Source organism: Notamacropus eugenii, chromosome 1, assembly GCF_028372415.1.
Source record: "Notamacropus eugenii isolate mMacEug1 chromosome 1, mMacEug1.pri_v2, whole genome shotgun sequence".
In the NCBI taxonomy this organism is placed as follows: domain Eukaryota; kingdom Metazoa; phylum Chordata; class Mammalia; order Diprotodontia; family Macropodidae; genus Notamacropus; species Notamacropus eugenii.
Genome location: NC_092872.1, coordinates 227,420,321 through 227,442,009, shown reverse-complemented (window position 1 = coordinate 227,442,009; position 21,689 = coordinate 227,420,321). Strand labels below are relative to the sequence as shown.

At 40.4% G+C, this 21,689-nt stretch overlaps 1 pseudogene; it reads left to right on the top strand.

The window, feature by feature from the left end:
- The first annotated feature begins 406 nt into the window (after positions 1 to 406).
- Positions 407 to 1,614, top strand: LOC140513304 (UV excision repair protein RAD23 homolog B pseudogene; annotated as a pseudogene).
- Positions 1,615 to 21,689: the final 20,075 nt, after the last annotated feature.

Here is a 21,689-nt window from a genome sequence, read left to right as displayed (position 1 = left end):
CCCTCACCCAAGGCCTCAGTCACAGGTTCTTACCCTCTTTTGCTTTTAAATTCTTTTTCACAATTTTTTTTCTTTTAAACCCCTTTTCGGATGTTGAAGCCACTTGTGATGGTGGCACCCAAGCCCTGATGAACTAGTGGATTTACTCACTGCCTTCCAGACCTGCTGCAGCTCCTGAGGACTGACCCCTCACTGACTGGGTGCCTTGGGGAGAAGGCAAACATAGCGCATCACGAGGTGAGGGACCAGAGTGACAGCAGGAGTGGCGGAGAACCACGACAGGGAAAGGCTGTCTTGTGGGGTGAATGTGACCAACCCCAGCAGCCACCTCAACCTACCTCCCAACAGGCCCAAGAGGCCAACCTAGCCCACAGCAACCACGGTGTCCCCGGCTGGTGGCGACGCCATGCAGCAGCAACAGACCTTCAAGATTGATGTTCACCCTGACAAGAGAGTTAAGGCACTGACAGAGAAAACTGAATCTGAAAAGGAAAAAGATGCCTTTCCAGTAGCAGACTGAAAATTACTTTATGTAGGCAAAATCTTCAATGTCTCAAAGAATACAAAATTGATGAGAAGAACTTTGTGGTGGTTGTGGTGACAAAACCCAAAGCAGCAGCTACTTCAACCCCATCACGGGCTACAAGTCCATGATCAAATCCTGCTACCACTACTATAGTTTTAGTTCATCTACAGCAGCACCTGTGGCTCAAGCCCCTATCCCTTTCCCTGGCTTGGCTCCCACTCCCACACCTACATCTGTCACTCCCACACCAGCTGCAGCAGCTTGTGAACCTATACCAACTAGGGCTCCAAAGGAAGAGAAACAGCGGGGAAGTCAGTAGAAGGCCTACTAGTATTAATCTACCATCATTTGACAGTATCCTGAGTGACTCTTCTGAGTCAAACCTTTCTGAAGATGCTACAAGGGCTCTTGTGAGGGGCCAGTCCTATCGAAGTATGGTAGTTGAGGTCATGTCAACAGGCTATGAGCAACAGCAAGTAATTGCAGCACTGAGGGCCAGTTTCAAGAAGTTCGCTAGAGCATCCCAATATCTTTTAATTGAGACAGAGTCAGGCTGCCGTAGATCCCTCCACCCCACTCCAGGCTGCTGCTCAGTCTTCAGCAGTGGCAGCAGCTACAGCCGCAACAGCAGAACCAACAACTACTACCACGACTTCTGGAGGATATCCACTTGATTTTTCAGAATCAACCTCAGTTCCAGCAGATGAAATAAATTACTCAACAGAATCCTTCCCTTCTGCCAGCCTTGTTACAGCAAATAGGAAAAGAAAGTCTCTAGTTACCACAGTAATCAGCCACCATCAAGAGCATTTTCTTCAAATGTTTAATGAACCAGTTCAAGAATCTGGTGGTCAAGAAGGAATTGGGGGTGACAGTGGAGGAAAAGCTGAACCTGGAAGTGGTCATATGGATTACATTCAAGTAATACCTCAGGGAAAAGAAGTTATAGACATGTTAAAGGCTTTAGGATTCCCTGAAGGACTTGTGATACAGACTATTTTGCTCATGAGAAGAATGAAAATTTGCTTGCTGATTTTCTTCTACAACAGAACTTGATGAAAATTAAAAGGGACTTTTTTTTAAACTAATACATCACACCAGTATATTACACTAACTTTGTTCACTGGATTGTCTGCAATAATTTGGGTTCATATCCATAATGCTTGGTATGAGGTAGTACGTGATTGGGGATCGGGTGAGAGGAGATGTAGGAAATAGGGTAAGAATAAAATACAGTGTATGTCTGTCTAATTAGCAGGTGCAGAAAATCCACACAGCGTAAAATACTACACAACCAAAAATCAGTTTTTGCACGTATTTAGTTCCAATGATAAAACTGTAGGTAACTTTTCCCAGGCTTTCACTCTTTTTAGTGTATTAGATACAGAAATTTAATGTAATGTCCTGCTTCTTCTTCTTTTTTTTTTTTTTTTACTTAGTATTGGTTTTGGAGAGGGCTTTTGCTGCCTAGGATGTGCCAACCCTTTTTCATGGCAACAGTAGTAATGGTTTTGTGAAATTCAAAAGATTTTTTTGAGCAACTGTGAACATAACTACCAAATTACAAGTGGTTATTTTTGCTGCTTCAAATATGTATGAAATTACTGTGAGAAAGGCCTTTCTTTCATGTTAATTGCTGGGAGGCAGGTAGAAATCCTTTCTGATGAAAATTATTATTGCCGTTTTAAAATTTCTTGATCATTGACTGTGACAGCCCTTCTAACATGATTTAAGAAGCTATACACATACAGGCAAAGTTATTTTCCTGTTGATTTTTTCCTTTTGATGAAAAAAAATAGTAGAAACCAAATTACTTTTTACTTCAATGCTATGTTGCAGTAAAAATTTTAAAATAACCATTGTATATTTGCTTCTGATGTATCCTATTGTGAACTAAGTACTTTGGAGGCCAATGGAGAAATGTAGCATTCATTCTCCCTTCTCTCTACTCTTCCCTTCCACAGAAATGTTTGGAGTTCCAGCTGCTACCATTTTTTAGTGATTTAAAAAGCTGATCCAATATAAAATTGAAGGAAATATTTCAAAACTAGTTTTCTGATGCTTGGACACTTTTCCGCCTTTTGCATAAGGGAGTATATGGCCAACCCAAGCCACTGGCATTGTATTGTTTTCTATAAGTATATATATATATATATATATATATATATATATATACACATATATATATGTGTGTGTGTGTGTGTGTGTGTGTGTGTGTGTGTGTGTGTGTATGACTGTCTCCAGCAACTTTTCTTTTTTATTTTTACTGTTTATTTATTTGTTTTTAGTTTTTAACGTTCATTTTCACAAAATTTTGAGTTCCAAATTTTCTCCCATCTCTCCCCTCCCCCTCCCCCATAATGCCTTGCATTCTGATTACTCCTTCCCTCTATATGCCCTCCCTTCTATCATACCCCTCCCTTCCCTTATCCTCATCTTCTTTCTTTTCTTGTAGGGCAAGATTGATTTCTATACCCCATTACCTGTATTTCTTATTTCCCAGTTGTATGCAAAAACAATTATCAACATTTGTTCCTAAAACTTTGAGTTCCAACTTCTCTCCCTTCCTCCCTCCCCACCCATCCCCACTGAGCAACTCAATATAAGCTATATATGTGTAGTTTTGCAAAAGACTTCCATAATAGTCATGTTGTGTAAGGTTAACTATATTTCCTTCCATCTTATCCTGCCTCCCATTTATTCTATTCTCTTTTGACTTTGTTCCTCCCCAAAAGTGTTTACTTCTGATTACTCCCTTCTCCCATTTGTCCTCCCTTCTATCATCCCCCCACCCGACTTCTCCCCTTCTCCCCTACTTTCCCGTAGTGTAAGATAGATTTTCATACCAAATTGAGTGAGGATGTTATTCCTTCCTTAAGCCAAATGTGAAGAGAGTAAGCTTCACTCTTTCCCTCTCACTTCATTCCTTTTCTCCATTAAAAAAGCTTTTTCTTGCCTTTTTTTTGAGAGATAATTTGCCCCATTCCATTTCTGCCTTTCTCCTCCCACTACATCCTCTCTCACCCCTTAATTTTATTTATTTATTTTTTTAGATATCATCCCTTCTTATTCAGTTCACCCTCTGCTCTCTGTCTATATATATATATATCCATACATACATATATATATGTATGTGTGTATGTGTGTATGTGTGTGTGTGTGTGTGTGTACATGTGTAATCCCTCCAACCACCCAAATATTGAGAAAAGTCTCAAGAGTTACAAATATTATCTTTCCATATAGGAATGTAAATAGTTCAACTTCTTGACCTAGGAACTCTGGAATTTGGCTATAATATTCCTAGGAGTTTCTCTTTCTGGATCTCTTTCAGGAGGTGATTGGTGGATTCTTTCAATATTTATTTTCCCTCTGGTTCTAGGATATCAGGGCAATTTTCCTTGATGTAACTTTTCTTCCATTAGAATAAAAAGGGCAAAACCTATTGGGAGGGTTGGAAAATGGAAACTGGTTAAGATATAAAACTTTGAAAAACAGACAAAAAAATCAAGGTAATGCATGACATATTAAAAGGGAAATCTTAATAGCTGCATGGGCTTTCTTTTGTTTTGTTTTACCGTTTTGATTTCCCTTTGTAAATCTTGGTAATTGATCCTAAGGGAGGACAGGCATTGACACTCTTGTTCCTCAAAGATATTTTGGCCTAACATAAACTTTACTATTTAAAGAACTAATTTTGAATTTAGGAAAACAAAGTTCGCAAAGATTTTTCCCTGAAGTAATTTCTTGCAATATCCTTAGCATAGCTTGATGATGATGCTTTTTTGAGCTACTATGTCATGTGCTCATCACTTTCTGTCTCCTATGAAACTAAACAAAACTATAATTTTCCCCCCAAATAAAACAAACCCCCTTTCATAAAAAATGAATTATTTCCTAAACTTATTTTCTTCATGACTAATCCCCTTTAGATCTAGTATCCTTCATGTTCCTCCCTTTTCCTAATTTTTTCCCTCTCCCTTTTTCCATCTGTTTCACTGTTAGGTTTAATTCCCTGATTGGGTATTTCTACACCAAACACTTTTTGTATATATGTGTTCTACCCTTACATCCTATGTTAAACAACATAAGGATAACTGTCTTATGTTATCCAGTTAGGATGAAAGTGACAGCCACTCTCCAACCCTTCCTTGTTTGGAACTTCTGTTTGTATCCTCTCTTTTTGTGAGATAAGTTCCATCTAATTCCTCCTCTTTCCTCTCCTAATATATCCTTTTCCCTCATTTCTTTCCTTTCTTCTTTTAAGATCATAAAACATAACAAAAATCACTCCCAGAGCCTCCAACTTTTTTACTCCTTTTATGACCCCTGATAACATAATAGGTTTTAGGGAATGCTTCTATCATTCCCCCTTTCCATTAGAATACACTCTACCCTTATAAAGTCTTTCTCCAATTGCTTGCTTGCATTTAACTTTTTACCTGTCTCTGTACTCTCACATTTGTTTTTCAAATTTTCTACCCAGCTCTGTTGTCTTCATTGGGAATCATTGGAAGTTCTCTATTTCTTGAAAGGTTCCTGTTTTTCTCTACTAAACTATATTCAGTGTTTTGGGGTAAGCTATTCTTTGTTTGTAAACCTAGATCTTTTGCCTTTTAGAATATCATATTCTTTCTGTTCTTTTAAAGTGGTAGCTACACAATTTTATGTGATGGTCCTTGGTATTTGAGCTCTTTCTTTTTGGCTGCTTCTGGCATTTGTTTCTTTGACTGGAAGTTCTGGATCTGACATTTCTTGGAATTTTCATTCTGGGACTTCTTCACTGGGTGACCAGTGAATTTTTTCTATTTTCACTTTGCCCTCTGATTCTAAGAGATATGGAAATTTTTTTCATGATTTTTTTTTAAGCCAAAGATAACCAAGTTTATTAAAGATTCACCACCTTGGATTGGCCCTTAAGGAGCCTAAGCATTTCTAACATTTGTATTTAAAAGCAGGCCAGATAGAATCCCAGCTAGAGAGAATCTGAACTGGATTGAATCTGAGCACCTTCATAGAGGTAAGATTGAACTTAAATACAGAAAAGACTATAGGAGGGATCTGGGGGTCTGGTACTCTAGGGTGATGGGAGGAGGGGTTTAGGGAGGGTCTTGAGGAGAAGTCCAAGGAAAGAACGACTGGTCAAGGGTTGGAAATAGCTGGAGGCAAGCAGGAGATATCAGACAATGGAGGTCCTGGGTGGGAAGCAGATGGGGCAATTCAGAGATCTTGATAGAAGCGGTATGGGAATGAATACAGATCGTGATGGGAGTGGTCAGCAGCCTGGGGAATGGGATTTTGATGGGATCAAGGGTTGGGGGTGCAACAGAGACCTGAGCACAATGATAATTGGGCTTCTTGAGACCGCTGGAACAAATGGGAAGATTAGATTTGAGTAAGGAAGGCCAGATTAAGTGGGAAGATTCAAGGTGAGCTTAAGGAAGTTCCCAGAGTCTGAAACCTATCATTCCCCCCTCAAACAGATTGGACCCAAATTCTTTTGGGGTAAAGGGCGAAGGTCTCAGCTTCTGAAACTGCTTCCTGATGGCAAGGGATATAGAACTGTTCCTGTCTTGATGGGTCCTGTCCAAGGGGTCAGACTTCAGAACCTGGGCGGTGCCAGATCCACTGGGCTGGAGACCTTGGATTCAGTCAGAGGTTGGTATATAGCCTGAGCTATCATCTGGAAGCTGATGGCTTGCACTTTGGAAAAGACAAACCTGGCAAGGAGGTTAGGCAAACACACACACCAAAAAGGCACAAAAGAAGTATAAAGAAAAAAAATTTCCCTGGCATAAAAGATAATTTCTCTGGAGAAAATTAAAGACTACTATGGCAAGGCCAAAACATAGAAGCGCATGTTTGATAGGGGAGTTTTTTGCTGTTAGATATCCTCTTTCTTTCCAGATTGCTCCATGGGCATGTAGAACAAGGAAAGCATATTTTGAGTAAATAAAAACACGAACTGGCCTAGGTTCTAAGGAATGGGTTGATCCCAAAGCCTGTCCTCTCCTTTCATCAACATACAGAGGGAAAGGTTTTCCCAGATTGGGTACGTCTAGTGATGGGGTGGTGATCAAATTAGTTTTCAGAATCTCAAAAGCTTCAGCCTGGTCTGAGTCAGTGCCCTGAGTAGGATCATAAAGGGGGTAAGCGATAAAACCAAAATTAGGAATCCAGAGTCTACAAAATCCAGTCATGCCTAAAAACACTCGAACTTGTTTCTTAGTGGCTGGAACAGGGACAGACAGGACTGTCCTTTTTCTCACAGAGGTGAAGGAGAGAAAGATAGCTGTGAGTTCAGATACTTTATGGACTGGCATGCTACCTGGACTTTGTCCAAAGAGACCCTATAGCCTCGAATGCCCAAGAAATTAAGGGCTTCTGTGGCAGCAGCCAAAGAACCCATCTAGGTGGGGCTACAAATAAAAATATCATCCATATACTGAATTAAGCTACTACCTGGTAGTTTCAGGTCCTTTAAATCCCTTCCCAAAGTCTGGCCAAATAAATGAGGGTTATCTTGAAACCTTTGGGGCAACTCTGTCCATGTTAGCTGATATGGATTTGATTCCCCAGGAAGAGTCCATTCAAAGGAAAAAATAAATTATGAGTATTCTCCATTAGGCTTTTTTTGTAGGAAGGACTGCATGGAGATGAACAAGGGACAGGGATTCTATACTTAAGGAATTTTTCAGTTAAAGGTTGTAGTCCTTCCCAGGCCTCAGGCTTAATCAGATACTGACCATAAAGAGGGAACACTTTAGGATCTGGGAGGCTAACAATGGCTGGAGTGGCAAAAGTAGCTCACCTTGGAATTCCTGGATCCCAAACAATTGGCTCGATTGTCTCCCACACTTTCAAGCACACGTGGGGAGATCTAGTGAACAGAGGCAAAAGGGAGATGGGAGGTTTAACTAGAGAAAATTGGCTCCCCAATTTCAGCATCAAGTCCCTTTCCAGCAAGGGGGCAGAGCTACAGGAAAGCATAAGGATGGAGTTTTTAAACAACAGATCCTCAAGCAGGCTGGGGAGGGGGTATGTCTGGAGACATTCCTTAGTTTCCCCTTCAATGCCTATGATCCAAGGGGTCAAGAGTAGGGTAGGGCCGGAGTAACTGGTTAAAGCAAAGAACTTAGCCATGTTAAAGTAGGTAACCTTACCTTCAGCCTACATTTTTGCTCAGGACTTGGTGAGAAAGGTGGAGAAAGTTGGAGCACTGTCAGCACCTAGGCTTTCCTGTCGTTCCAAGTTTTGAGAAGACTGGAGGACAGGGTACTGGGGGGTAGCTCCACCACTTTTCCAAGCTGAGGGACAATCTTTTCTCCAATGTCCCTCCTGGTCACATGGGCATGGTTCCACAGGCATTGGTTCCTGGGGCTCCTTCTGGGAGGGCGCCCTGGAGGGGCACTCCTCGGACCAGTGACCCTCCTTGTGGCAGATTTTCCCACTGCCCAAGTAGCCAGCCTTCCTCCAAGGGGGCACCCTGGAGGGGTGCTCCCTGGGTCTTTTCCTGGCCATGGAAACAGTCAAGAATTGAGCATGTTCCCTGGCCCTGGCCCTTCTTCTTCATTCTCTTTCTTCTGCTGCAACGAGGCCTCTATTGTTAGACTTCAAAGGCCATCTCCAGTAATTGGGCCTGAGTTGTTTGGGGTCCCATTGCCAATTTCTGTAGTTTCCTTCTAATATCTGGGTCAGACTGATTAATAAAATACATGCTAAGGATTTCTGCCCCTTCTATGGAGTCAGGAACCAAATTTGTATGCTTTTTAATAACTTCTACTAGCCAGTCTTGAAAAAGGGCAGAGTTTTCCTTTTCTCCCTAATTTCCCTAACTTTTTGAAAATTTACTTGCTTTTGAAATGCAGTTTTTAGGCCTTCTAACAGGCAAATTACCATAAGGTCTCTCTTTCCCCTGTCTTCACTCTTTTGATAATCCCATCCTGGGTCACTAGTGGGAACAGCAGCTGCTCCTGGGGGTTATTTTATGGGATCATTGCTAGCCATACAATCCCCAAACTTTTGGGCATGTTCCCAAATTCTCCCCTTCTCCTCAATGGTACAACAGGCAGAGAAAAGAATATACAGATCCTTGCAAGAAAGTTCAAATTGTAGGGATATATCCCTAAAACCTTCAGTAAACCTAGTGGGGTCTTCTGAGTATCTCCTCAGTTTCTCTTTAATCTGAATGAGATACAGAGCATGCACTTCCTTCAAGGGAAAAAATCTTAAAGGCGCTGTGGGGGCAGGAGCTTGGTTAGAGAGATAAGAAGTCCCAGTTTTCTTGAGGGAGGGACTGGGGAATGCTGACTCAACTGGTTTGGGCTGCAAGGCCAGGGCATCTGGCTGGCAAGGAGAAAGATCAGCTGGCCCCTGAGGAGACGAAGGGGTTAGAGGGGGAGATACCCCAGAGACTGCTGTGGGGATGGGGCCTGAGGCCTGAGTGAATGTTGCCCCAGCGAGAGGGGCTGCAGAGGGAGGCACCTCAGCAAGATGTGTGGCTAGGAACTGAGTGGGGTTTCGGAACAGAGATGGGGAGGAGGTCCAATTCACCCCCATTTCCTTTTTGTGGGGCAGCTCTGGCTACAAGCATCTTGCAATCTTTTCTGAGAATGGGGTCCTGAGAGAGTTTGACGAAGGCACTTATGTAAGGTATATCTATCCATTTTTCCTTTTGGAGACAATATAATTCTAACTGTAAAAGAGTATTACATTGTAAGGTCCCAAACGTGGGCCACACTTCGTTGTCCTTCAGGTGATACTGAGGCCAAACTGTGTTGCAAAAGAACACTAACTTTTTCTTTTTTAAGTTCTTTAGAGAAGCTAAATATTTTCAAATTTTGTAAGAGATCCCAAAGGCGAATTTTTTGGAATTGAAGAGGATTGACCCATTCCTTGCACAGGGCTGGAAGTCCCTCTCTCGGTAAAGGAGGACATGGAAATAAGCCTTGAGAAAAAAAAAAAGAGGACAAAAAAGTAACTGAATTTTCCCTGATTCCCTAGTGCCCAGGAAATTCAGAGAATTGTGCACATTTGCTTTGGAGGGTATGCCCAGGCCCACTGCCTCAAACACAGCCACTAGACCAACATCCTGAGTTTCTAATTCCCTCGTGCCCAAGAAATTCAGACATTTTGCCCAATACTGAGACCTGAAGCCAGGTCTGAAAATCTGCTTCCAAGGTGCTTGGAGAGCCAGAAAGGGATAGGGAGAGGGGGAGGCTTACGTTCCTTCCAGTCTTAGCAGAAGAACTTGAGATTAGCAGCTTTTCCTGGTCAGAGAACCATAAATGATGAGGTGTAGGGGTGCTGGAAACCCCAAAATACCAACACACCAGGTTCTGCTTGAATGAATTCGATTTAAACCTTCTTAACGCCAAAGAAAACAAAGTTTATTAAAGATTCGCCACCTTGGGTTGGCTCTTAATGAGCCTAAGCATTTGTAATGCTTGTACTCACAAGACAGCCAGAAAGAATCCCAAGAAGACCTAGTCTGAGCTGGACTGAATCTGAGCCCACAATTTTTTTTGTAATATAGTACCTAGGCTCTTTTTCTGACCACAGGTTTCAAGTAATATAATGATTCTTAAATTATCTCTCTTGGATCTGTTTTTCAGGTCAGTAGATATTTATATAATATATCTCACATTTTATTGACTGGTGAGTTTCTATTTTTTGACTTGTTTTTAATATTTGTTATTTTATGGTGTCATTAACTTCTGCTTGGTGTATTCTAATTCTCAAAGAGTCTGCTACTTGGATAAGGTTTTATGCCATGAAGTTGCTAAGCTACTAATTATCTTTCTATCTATCTCTATCCAGAGTCTCATTTCCAATTTTTTTCATCTAGACCTTTTGTTTTATTTTGATGAATCATCTTAATTCTTTTTAAAAACACTTTCATTTTATCTCCTACAAATTCTAATCGATTTTGTAGGTAATCTTTTTTTTTGAGGTTTAATTTGTAGGAATTTTAGAGTTATTGTTCTTTTCTGAGTTTGTGTCATTAAGTATCGCTGACATCATAATAAGTTTTTATCTTTTTTGTTTATTTATTCTTCCAGCAATCTTCTCTGGGAAATTCTGCATTGCTGGCCTAGGTAGGCATTTTGGAGCTTGGATCTGTAATTCAGATTCCTCTGGGATACCGCTTACCCCCTAGGCTGCTATCCTAGAAGGTAGAAGTGGTTTCATAATTTTTTTCTGAGTGATGCCAGCTCAAGGCTCTGGGCACTAAGTCTATCATGCTAGCCCATCTTGGTTACCATATACTAAAGGCCTGGGCTCAGGACTGAGTCCACAATTGACTTTGAGTGTTCTTGAATTTCTGGCCAGGCTCAGATTTCTGGGAGCTGAATCTGTGATGTCAGACCATAGTTCTCCAGGTCCATAGTTCTTGCCCTGATCACTTACCTATAGGATGAATTTTTGATCTCTGGCTAGAAAGATGACACATTGCAATTTTGCCTTTGATTTCCAAGTCATGACTTATCTGGTGACTTTCTTATACTGCTGTTAGAATAGTTGTGAGGGGACCTGGGAGGAACCACTTCCTGCTGTTCTGCCATTTTGGCTCAGTTTCCCATGTATACTTTAAAGGATTTCTCATATCATTGGCTTATTGTTCTTCTTGACCCTCCCCAAAATGAGAACTTTGCTATACGACACAAATCTAATATGTTGTCACCCCTTGTCTTTGGAAGCATACAGATAGAGAACTCCCAGGAAGTGTTATCTCTTATGGTTCTTCAGTACATCATAGAATCATACATCATCTTCTTCCTACTGTTTTCCTGCAGTGTAACTTTTCTGCAGGACTTTGCCTGTACTTCTGTAAAGCTCCCCCAAAGTGGCAGGGGTAGCTCCTCTTCAAAGGAAAGCCTATCTTCTGTCCCAGGTTTATCTCAGTCTGACAAAGTTGGCTATTTCAGAGTATCTTTGTCATGGTGGTTTTATAGCCTAAACATCAGGACCTACCTGGGAGACTCCATTCTGAAGCCTCTCTCTTGAACTATTGACAGTTGGTTCCCACAAAGCTCTGTTTCATACTTTTACTCGGTAGTCAGGCACACAAGGCTACTTTTCTTATCTTTAAACAATTCTCTATCACTGACACCAGGTTGGGACAAGATAATCTTAGGCAGTGTGTTTCCCACCCAAATCAGTATTTCCTACAGTTTCTGACACTTGAGAAAAAAATGCCTCTAGTGTCCCTCAAGCCCCAAAAGTCACTTCAGAACCAAAGGAAAAGGTTATTCAAATAGCACTCCCCTGAAAAAAAAAAATTGTAACTGGCTACTGTCAAATGTGAATATCCAAGCTTGTACCCAAAGAAGAAATATGAAACACACACACACACACACACACACACACACACACACACACATACCTTTGCTAAGCTGGGGAACTATCAGAATTTTTCAACATGTTGATTAGTTTTGTTGGACTATTTTTTTTCTTCTTCTTTATCATAAATGACAGTTGTCTGAGAGGGTAGAGAAACACAGTGAAGACAATAGATGACATAAAAATAAAAAGTAGCAATATTTTTTAAAATCCAAGTTGCTTCCCATAATATTCATATTAGGGAGGGGAAAGGGAAATGTTCCTCCCTACCTTAGTAATGTCAATATATCACTCCCTCCACTTGGAATGTGCATTTACAGATTGGGTTACAGTGCAGGTGGCAGTATTCTCAGGGTTCAAGGGGGAACTTGGAGAGATTGAAGTTTTCTAGAATTGTCATTCATGATGTTAGTGTACTTTCCATTAACATCGTTTAGTCAGACTTCAATTCACTTTTGGAAAGAGATATAATATAAGGCAGTAAATATATAACAGTTGGGACAAAACACTCCCAACCCCATAAATGGTCCATACTCTTCCATGAGTTCACAGACGTCCCTGGGAGTGTAGTCTCCCACTGTAAAGAATATGTATACATCAAGGAAAACCTCCCAACTCCTGATTACTGGAAGTCCTTTTCAAGTGTATAGCTGACATTCCCCTCTGGTCTAAGGGGTCATGTTCCTTGAAGGTGCTTCCTCTTCTGGTGGCTATCTTTCTGTATCTTTCTATATTTGTGGCATGTTTGTCTCTATTTCTTTACTTCCAAAGTGACTCCTGGTGCCTGAGGGACAGTTAAGGCATATTTTATTAAGTGTCAACATTTGTAGGAAATGCCGATAGGAGTGGGTGCCCAGTAGTTGGAAGAAAGAGGGAATTATATGAGAGTGTCAAATACACTTGAGAACTACTATAGTTCCCTCTAAATGTTCTTTCATCTGACCTACATATTCCTATTTCTTTTATCAATCTGTGAGTCTTCAGTACCTTGACCATCTTGTTCATACTCCTCTACACATGCTCAAACTCATCGTTGCCCGTCTTAAATTAATGTGAGTAGAACTGGATTCAATTATTCAGAAGTAATCTGATTGAATCAGAGATGCTCACCTCCTTCATTCTTGACATTATGCCTATCAGAGTAAACCCAAAGACTGCATACAAGTGTCTTAGCTATTATGTCATACCACTGACTCATTAAAATGCCAAGACCCCTTTTGTTTTTAGAACTGTTATTTAGCCACGGTTCCACCATTCAATAGTTAGGGGGTTTTTTCTTGGCTCAATATAGAATTTACTATTTATTCCAATTCATTTTATTCCATTGTTGTGCCCTGTTGCTATCTTTTAGGAATCTGACCCAAATATATTAACAATCAATTCCAACTTTCTATTATCAGCAAATTTGTCAAGAATGCCTTCTGTGACTTTATTCAGATCATTGATGGAAATCTTAGAGAGCACAAGGCAAAGAAAAGATTCCTGGGACACTTCTCCAGTGATCTCTTTGCTCCCCCAAGTTGACATAGACCCATTAATAGGTTGACCCAATTCTTAAGTCTGACCATCCAACCAATTCCGATTCACTTGACTGCATGTAGCAGAGAGCACTCTGATGCATCCAGGATGGCCTACTAGCACAGGTTCTTAGATCTGCTTTTCTAAAAGGAAAGCAACTTTTGAGGGGTCAGCAATCTTCTTTAATTATGTATACCAGCAGAGAAAATACAAGCAGAAAACCAATAGACAGGGCTTCTGTCTGATCATAAGCAATAAGTACATCACAGATCAATAGACAGATCCAATTGTCTGACTATTACATACATACATAGTTACCAAAGAGAGAAACACCACCATCAGGTTTTCAAAGGGTGGGGAGCTCTTTAATGGCTACCCAGAGTTTCATCTGGCAAGCCTCCAAAGCAAACCTCACCTAAGAGTATATATACACTTTTCAGAGCCAGAGGGCAACACTATCCTCATTAGCAATTGACAAAAGCTTCCTTTAATGGGCTCCAGAGGAAGCCAATCAATGAGGAAAAGATCTTTAATTTTTATATAAGAAGCCTCCCCTAATCAAGCAACTCTCATTAACATTACTCTGTACTACCTTCTAATCTGGTAAGATCATGGACCTAGAGCCAGGGGGATTTCATAAACTATCGAATGGTTAACCTAACCTCCTCTCTTGACAGATAAGAAAACAGAGGCCCAGCGAGGCAAAGTGACTGACCCATGGAAGGTCACACAGGTAGTGAGTAATAGAAGTGGGATTGGTCCCAATTTCTGTGACTCCAGAGTCACTGAAGGAGAAATTCTGCCAAATGCTTTGCTGAAAGACTATGACATGGAAGAGGAATTGCAGTATATTTTTTTGTAATTCAATAGGAAAGAATTAGAACCAGTAAGTAAAGAATGAGTTAGAAATTAGAGGGAACATATATCAATGGAAATGTTCTAAACTTGTTGGATGACCACCTGAATATAGATATTGAATATAGATATTCTACAGAATGGATCTCTACATTAGATATGAAGTAGAATTGGATGACTTCTGAGGACACTTGCAACATTCTAAGATACTAAATTACAGGCAAGACAAATTTTTGGCTCAATAAAAGGAAACATCTACTAATTAGAGCCTTTGTAAGGAGTGAGTTACCTATCAAGCAAAAATTGGAGGACACCTTGCTGGAGGTGTATAATAATAGGAACATAAGATTTAGAATTGGAAGGACCATTTTGTCTAGCCTCCCCATTTTGGAGGTAAGGACAGCTGAGGTCCACAGAAGTTAAGAGACATGTCCAACCATCATATAGGGAGGGTCCATCAGGTCTTCTACACTTCCTCACAAACATGCAGACTGTAATTCCTCTGAAACTGAATAGATTTCATGAGTTGCCATAGTCCTAAAACTCAGAGCTGACATTTATAAGGCCCCTTTATGGCACAGTCATTTATTTCATGAGATGTAAAAGATACTCACTCATTGGGCTAAGAATTGAACTAGATCACTTCTTGGGTCATACTGAGATTTTATGATGCTGTGAACTGCCTTTACTACTTTCAAGTCCATTAAAATGTTACCACTTTGTTTTGTATGCCTGATACAATCAAATCTTGCTCAAATAGAGAGGAGAAATGGCTTATTCAGCAGAACATTTCTCTGAGCCCTCTGCCAAGGCAATCAAAAAAAACAACTCATCGTTGGAGATGCTTCTATTCTAAGACAACTTATTGAAGCATTAGATGGTTCAGAATACCTAGGGTCACTCTGCCATGACATTCAGGGTATGAGCATGTTTGTATCCTCCATTCATGAAAGAGCAGTACAAACACATATGAACAAATTTACAAGAAATATATGAATTATTAAGTGAGAAGAATTTATAGAAATATTTTTTCTAATTGAAAAACTATGACAGGGAAGGTGTTATTTGTTTAGGGTTTTGATTTGTTTTGGTTTTGTTTGGTTTTTTCCATCTTGAGCTCTGGAATGTTCCTGGCTCATGAGAGATGAGTCATGAGATTTGAAAGTAATTGAGAAATGTTTGTGGAAGACATCCTTGTAATTTAGGTACATCTTGCTTCTTCTTTCATTGGGAATGTTGGTTGGCTAGCTAATTGAGGAAATCAAAAATATGAGTTATATATGCTTTAAAGTTTCCAAAATATTGTACATAGTAATATACACGTCATATTATCCTATGAGGTATGTGCTACAAGCATTATTATCCCCATTTTTCAAATGGGAAAAGTGAGTATCAGAGACACCTTTTCTCCAGGGTCATACAGTATCAGAAGTGCAATTTGAACCCATGTTTTACTGAAGTCTTCTTGACCGACCCCAAGTCCAGTTGTCTATCTGCTACACTTTAGTGCCTCCATAATACTTCTGCCTAGAGGCCAGAGGTTGATGAAAAAACAAAAAGCAAGAAAACAAACCTACTAAAAAAAAAAGTCCTTTTTAGCCCTGGAAGAACTCCTAAGCCAATACTATGTACTACTACGAAAATTCGGTCTCTTCTACCCTCTAGTGGTCAAAATAACTTATGACTAAAAGCCTACTCTAGTTAAAAGCTCCTCATTGGCCCCTCAATAGGATAGAATATTTTATTTTTTCCCAGATCGGTGGAATCACAAATGAAGTTTCAAATGTCACTGTAGGTTAGACTCGACAGCTATAAATTAGTGTCTTCACATCCCCCAAGCCATTTTGCTGGAAAAGGCATAGAGAATAAAAGCTTTTTTAGAGCCTGCTCTGGTAGTAAGTAATGGGTGTATGGATATTCAAGAAGGACCAGTCCCTCAGGTATGAGGCCTTGCCAAGCCCTTTTCAAGGCTGCCAATCTACCTTTGATGTCCACCTGGCACTCAACTCTCACCTGTGACTCTGAGAAGCTGTAGCAAGTAAGCATCTGAGCTTGGAGAGAGAAGCATGCCAGGATGACAAGCACCCACTCTGCCCTTACCTGTCAATGTCAGAATCTAGATGTTTCATGTGACCTATCCCCAAGAAATGTGGCTTTACTATGCATCCTAAAATCTCCAGGGTTCACAAAGATTAAGCTTTAATAGCTTTCCTCTTTAAGTTGTGAAAATCCTGTGAAGAGGCATCTTTCTCTGATACTAAAATAGAAGAGTCTCTATCTGGGGAAAGGTATCACTTCTAGGGCACAGCATATAAGAGCCCTCTCATGGAAGATGAGCAAGGAGGGCTAACTCAAACCTACAGAAAGAATTAAAAAAGAATTGCTCTCTCTTTATCTCAATAGCACCTCTTCCAAAAGAGTTGCACTCTGTAAACATGACCTTCCTACTCAAAGTTGGCTAGGTAGAGGCAAATATTAGTTGAGGGGAAAGGGCCTGAGATTAAATTCAAGGTCTCTACACAGAGTTCATGGGGAATGAGAGTTCCCATTTTCTGGCTGACCACAGGTCTAGCACTGACCTCTTTACTTTCCAGTAAAGTCAACAGTGTCTTGAGGGTACTTACAGATACTTAGCTTTGCAAAATTATCCCAGTAACTGAGGACTTGCAGTCTCTGACCCGGGTATGCCTCAAAGAAATCAAAGGTATAAAGCTTGTATACAACATCATCATGTAGCCTTTCAATGCCTTCTGGGTCTTAAACCTCAAGCAGTTTACAGCAAAGTCTGGCATGCAAATCTTCTTCAGAAATACAGAGAGAAAGAGAGAGAGAGAGAGAGAGAGAGAGAGAGAGAGAGAGAGAGAGAGAGAGAGAGAGAGAGAGAATCACAATAACATTAGTAACACCAAAATGGCTAAAATAGACAAATAGGGTCTTGTTTTGTACACCAATAAGACCCACAATGCTCTTCCACGAAAAGGTTTTTGGTTTTCTTTTTCTACTTTGATCCATCACAATACCATTCTGAATAGGGACCTAGCCTCAACATAAGACAGAAATTCCAGCTCTCCTAGCTTTCATATACTGCCTAAAGGCATTCTCAGTATAGATAGGGGGAAAAGAAACCTCTGCCCATGTTAGGACTATTGCCAATAGTTACCATCTTGGTACCTTGCCATCTTGTTTATTTTTTTTATTGATCACTTCTCCATGTTCTGAAATCTACAGGAAGATTTGCCATTTCACCTATCCTGGATCCTGAAGATCATAGGGAAAGAGAATGAGTAGGTCAAGTTAGAAACTCAGCAATTACATATTAATTCCCATTGGTTCCAGGAAGCCTGGCCATGTTGATTCCCAGAAGGAACAAGTAGACAGAAAAAGTCAACCATGGACATCAATATGTTCTTAGGTTTGTGAGTAAATCATGTCAAGAGAAGGATAGATACGTGCTAGAGAAAAGAAGAGAAGGCAGAAAGAACTATAAGAGAAGAGGGGGGAATGAAGAGAAAATCTATGTTGAAAAGTCCAAAGAAATGATATCTGGGAGATAGATGACTACCCTAACTTCATGAAGCAATTCAGCAGAGGAATCTGATCAACTTGTCATCTAAATCTGTACATGGATGCATCTATCAGATAACTCAAGCACCCAGGACCCCTTTTTATGTGAAAAGATTAGAAAACATCAAAATAACTTTACTTTGCAGGTACTCAAATATGTCATAGATGCCATGTTGACTACAAATTTATGGGACAGAGGTGCAATTCTTCAAAAACCAGATCAAAATCAAATAAACCCTTCCTTGGAAGCAACATTGCTGGCATCAATAAGACCTAAACAAAACAGGAATTACAGATCATGATGAAAATTAACTAAGAATTGAACAAAGACACAGATAGTTTTTCCCTTGTTGTCTTCTTTATGTGGTCCAATAGTTCTTAACACCATGACCCTCGGTCATAGTGGGACCCTATGCAGAGGTAAATTACATGGTCACCTCTATCATGTGATTTGAGAGTGATCACGAAGCTCTGCCTATTCCAGACTATTTTATCCACTGGCCTACTCTGCCACCAAATACCCACTTACTACACTCACTCTTTTCAATTAGCCAACAAAGGCAGTGACTGTTACCAATGTCCCACGTGCCCAAAATGTATTCCTTCTTCATTTCCATTCTCTAAATCCTTCTCTTTCTTCCATCCTGAACTCAGGCACCACTTTCTCTCTAATCATCTCAAGTATTAATGCTTTTTTTTCTCTTCCCCCTCCCCCTACTTACCTGGTATTTCCTTATGTTCCCTGCTCCATCATACTAGAATTTAAACTCCTTGGAGTCAAGAGCTATTCTGTTTTTTGTCTTTGTGTGCCCAGCACTGCGAAAAGTGTTCTTCACATAGTAGGTACTTTATAAATATTCTGCTGTTATTCTTATTATAACTTTACCTTCTTTTTTTCTAGTTTTCTTTCGGGGACATCTAAGACTATGTTCGTCGGGGCACCCTCAGAGAGAGAATGATCTAAAATACAAGTGCTTACTCTGTGCAAGGCATTGCAATAGAGCTGAGGATACAAAGATTAAAATATAGTACTTTAAGGTTTGCTAAGTGCTTTACATAAGCTATCTCATTTGGTCCACACAAAAACCCTGGAGAGCAGAGTCACCATTTTTACAAATGAGGAAATGTAAGAGACTTGCCCAGAGTCACTCAGCTAGCAAGTGACTAAGGCAGGATTTGACCTTGTCCTTCCCATACGCAAAGAATTTGAGTGGGGTAGGGGCAACACTAAAACATCTATAAGATGTCAGCCATATTTCCAGGGGCCCTGAGCCATACAAACACTAAAACAATCTACTAACCAGAGGGCCATGTTTCTCACTCCTCTTCTCTTATCCTACTCATATGATGACAATTTTCTGTGGAGAAAATGTTTGTAGAGAAAATCTGGAGAGCCTAAAAACTTTTGACGTACTCTCCCATCTTCCCAGAATGCCCCCCTACAGGCCTTTAAAGAAACTTCTCAGAAACAATTCTTCCCTGTTGTTCCTTCTTATTTGCGCCACCTACTTACCCATCCATAGAATGGCACAGCCGAATGCTTCATTCCATCCAGTTGAATCATTTCCATTGGGTTAATTCACCAAAGCAACCAAACATCTTAATTCAACATAAAATGACCACAATATACAAAACTCTCAGGGATGTACAAACTAGAACACATTGGCCATGAGAGCTGCCACTCACACCGTACTTAGAGGTTTATAAACTAGATCCTCCCAACAACCCTATCTGACAGAGCTGTTTTTCTTATTCTCATTTTACAGATGAGGAAGCTGAAGTTTCATTCAGCTAGTAAGCTGAAGGTGTGGAGGTTGAACTTGGGTTCTCTCTCTCTGCTCCTCTGCCCACCACTCTACTTTAGTTCTTCATAATCTCTTGCCCAGATGATTACAAAAGCCTTTGAACTGGTCTCCCTACCTCAAATCTGGGGCAGCAAGGTGGAGCAGTGGATAGAGCACTGGGTTTGGAATCATCTCCCTTAACTCAAATCTGGCCTCAGACACTTACTAAGTACATGATCCTGGGCAAGTCATTTAACCCAGTTTGTCTCTGTTTCCTCATCTATAAAAGGAGCTGGAGAAGGAAAAGACAAATCACTCTAGTATCTCTGCCAAGAAAATCTCAAATGGGGTCATAAAGAGTTGGACACGATTGAAATGATTGAACTACAACAAAAAACTTTTATTCTGATTCCTCTCAAATTCATCCTCCAGACCATATTGACTTAGAAAACCACAAATATATTTCAGTTCATTCTGTTAAACATTACCCAGTTACATTCTAATCGTTCTCACACTAGGAGCTTGACATGGCTGCTCCACACAATTGCCAAATTATTATTCCTAAAGCATGGGTCTGACCATGTCATTCCCTTGCTCAAGAAATTTCATTACCTTCTTATTCCCTGTAGGATAAAATACCAACGCCACTGTTTGTTATGTAAAGCCCTCGTCTGCATCCAGTTTCTCTTTCCAGACTTCATCCTCCTTATTTGTCCTTATGTACCATGTATTCTAGCCAGATTGTCCTGCTTTGTATTGCCTTTACACAACGTTCCATTTCCTTACTCAGCCTCTATTATCCCCTGTGCCTGGAATGCTCTCTCTCTCCTCATCTCAGGCCTCTTGAAATTTCTGGCTCTAGCTCACATGCCTCCTCATACACAAGATCTTCCCTCATTCTCCTTAGTTGTTAGTGATCTCTACCCTCAAAACCTCTTTGTATATACTTTGAATTTTCTTATCTATTTACATGCGTCCCTTCCCATCAGTTGCTCCTGTTCTTTGTAACCCCAGCTCCTATAAAATAGTTGTTGTTTGTCCTCCCTTCTCAAAGAGGACCGTGACATCAAGAAGATGATGCCATGACTTGCAAGTGAATTGTATTTAAGTGAGGGAGGGCTATGAAAAGCCACCAGCCTCACTTTCTCCTCTGGAGCCATCTGGTGAAATATAGATCAGAGCAACTGAAGAGGACAGAGATAAAGACAGGACCTGGACAAACGATTTCATGATCAGAGGGATATTAGATAAGGAAATTCCTACCAGTGCAAGTTGGCACTTTCACTGTGCCTTAGAATCTTTGCTTCTTAGAGAGTGAATGTCAGAGGTAAGACCTGAATCTTCCTTTCTCTGAGGCATGCACCATCCTTCCTCTGTGTACTACATTTCCTCTCTTGCTTAATAAACACTTGTTGAATGAGAATGAGTAAGGATTGCCATTGCATCTGGCAGCTAATGAGGCCACTGATGACATTAAAGAGAAAGCATCCTTTATATAATGGGGAGGGTGTTGAAGCAATAGAGACAGGAAATGTAAATTATTCTTTTTAAGGAGTGGCTTCATAAACAAGGGAAGAAAAGAGAGAGCAACTCAAGTATATGGCAAAATTGAGAGAAGGTAGGTTTTGTTTTTGGGGGATACATCTACAGGCAAGAATAAAAGGACCAGTCCCCAACCTGTATCACTCCTAGAACAAGCCATATATTACCTAAGACAGAATCACAAATTTCAAGATGGTATTCAAAGTTGCCATCTCCCTTTCTGAAAAAAAAAACAAAGCCCCCAAACCTGAAAAATATCTCTAAAATAATTTCTTCAAACCTTACCACGTGATATACTGATCTCAGCCCCAAAAAATGCTGAAATAGAATCTGAGGGATCTGAAAGATTTAGGAATTTCCTCATTAAGGGATCTCCATCCTCGCAGGAAAGGAAGTGAATCTAGACCTTCTTGAGGAGCAGGATGCATAGGTCTCTGTGTTCACACCAGAGTTCTCTAATGCCTCCTCATGTTCTGGAGGTGGCCCTGGGTTCTTGATGGCTATGCAAGCACCTGGTTTGGTGCATCCTTCCAAATTCAAAGAACTTCAAGTTCAGGCCT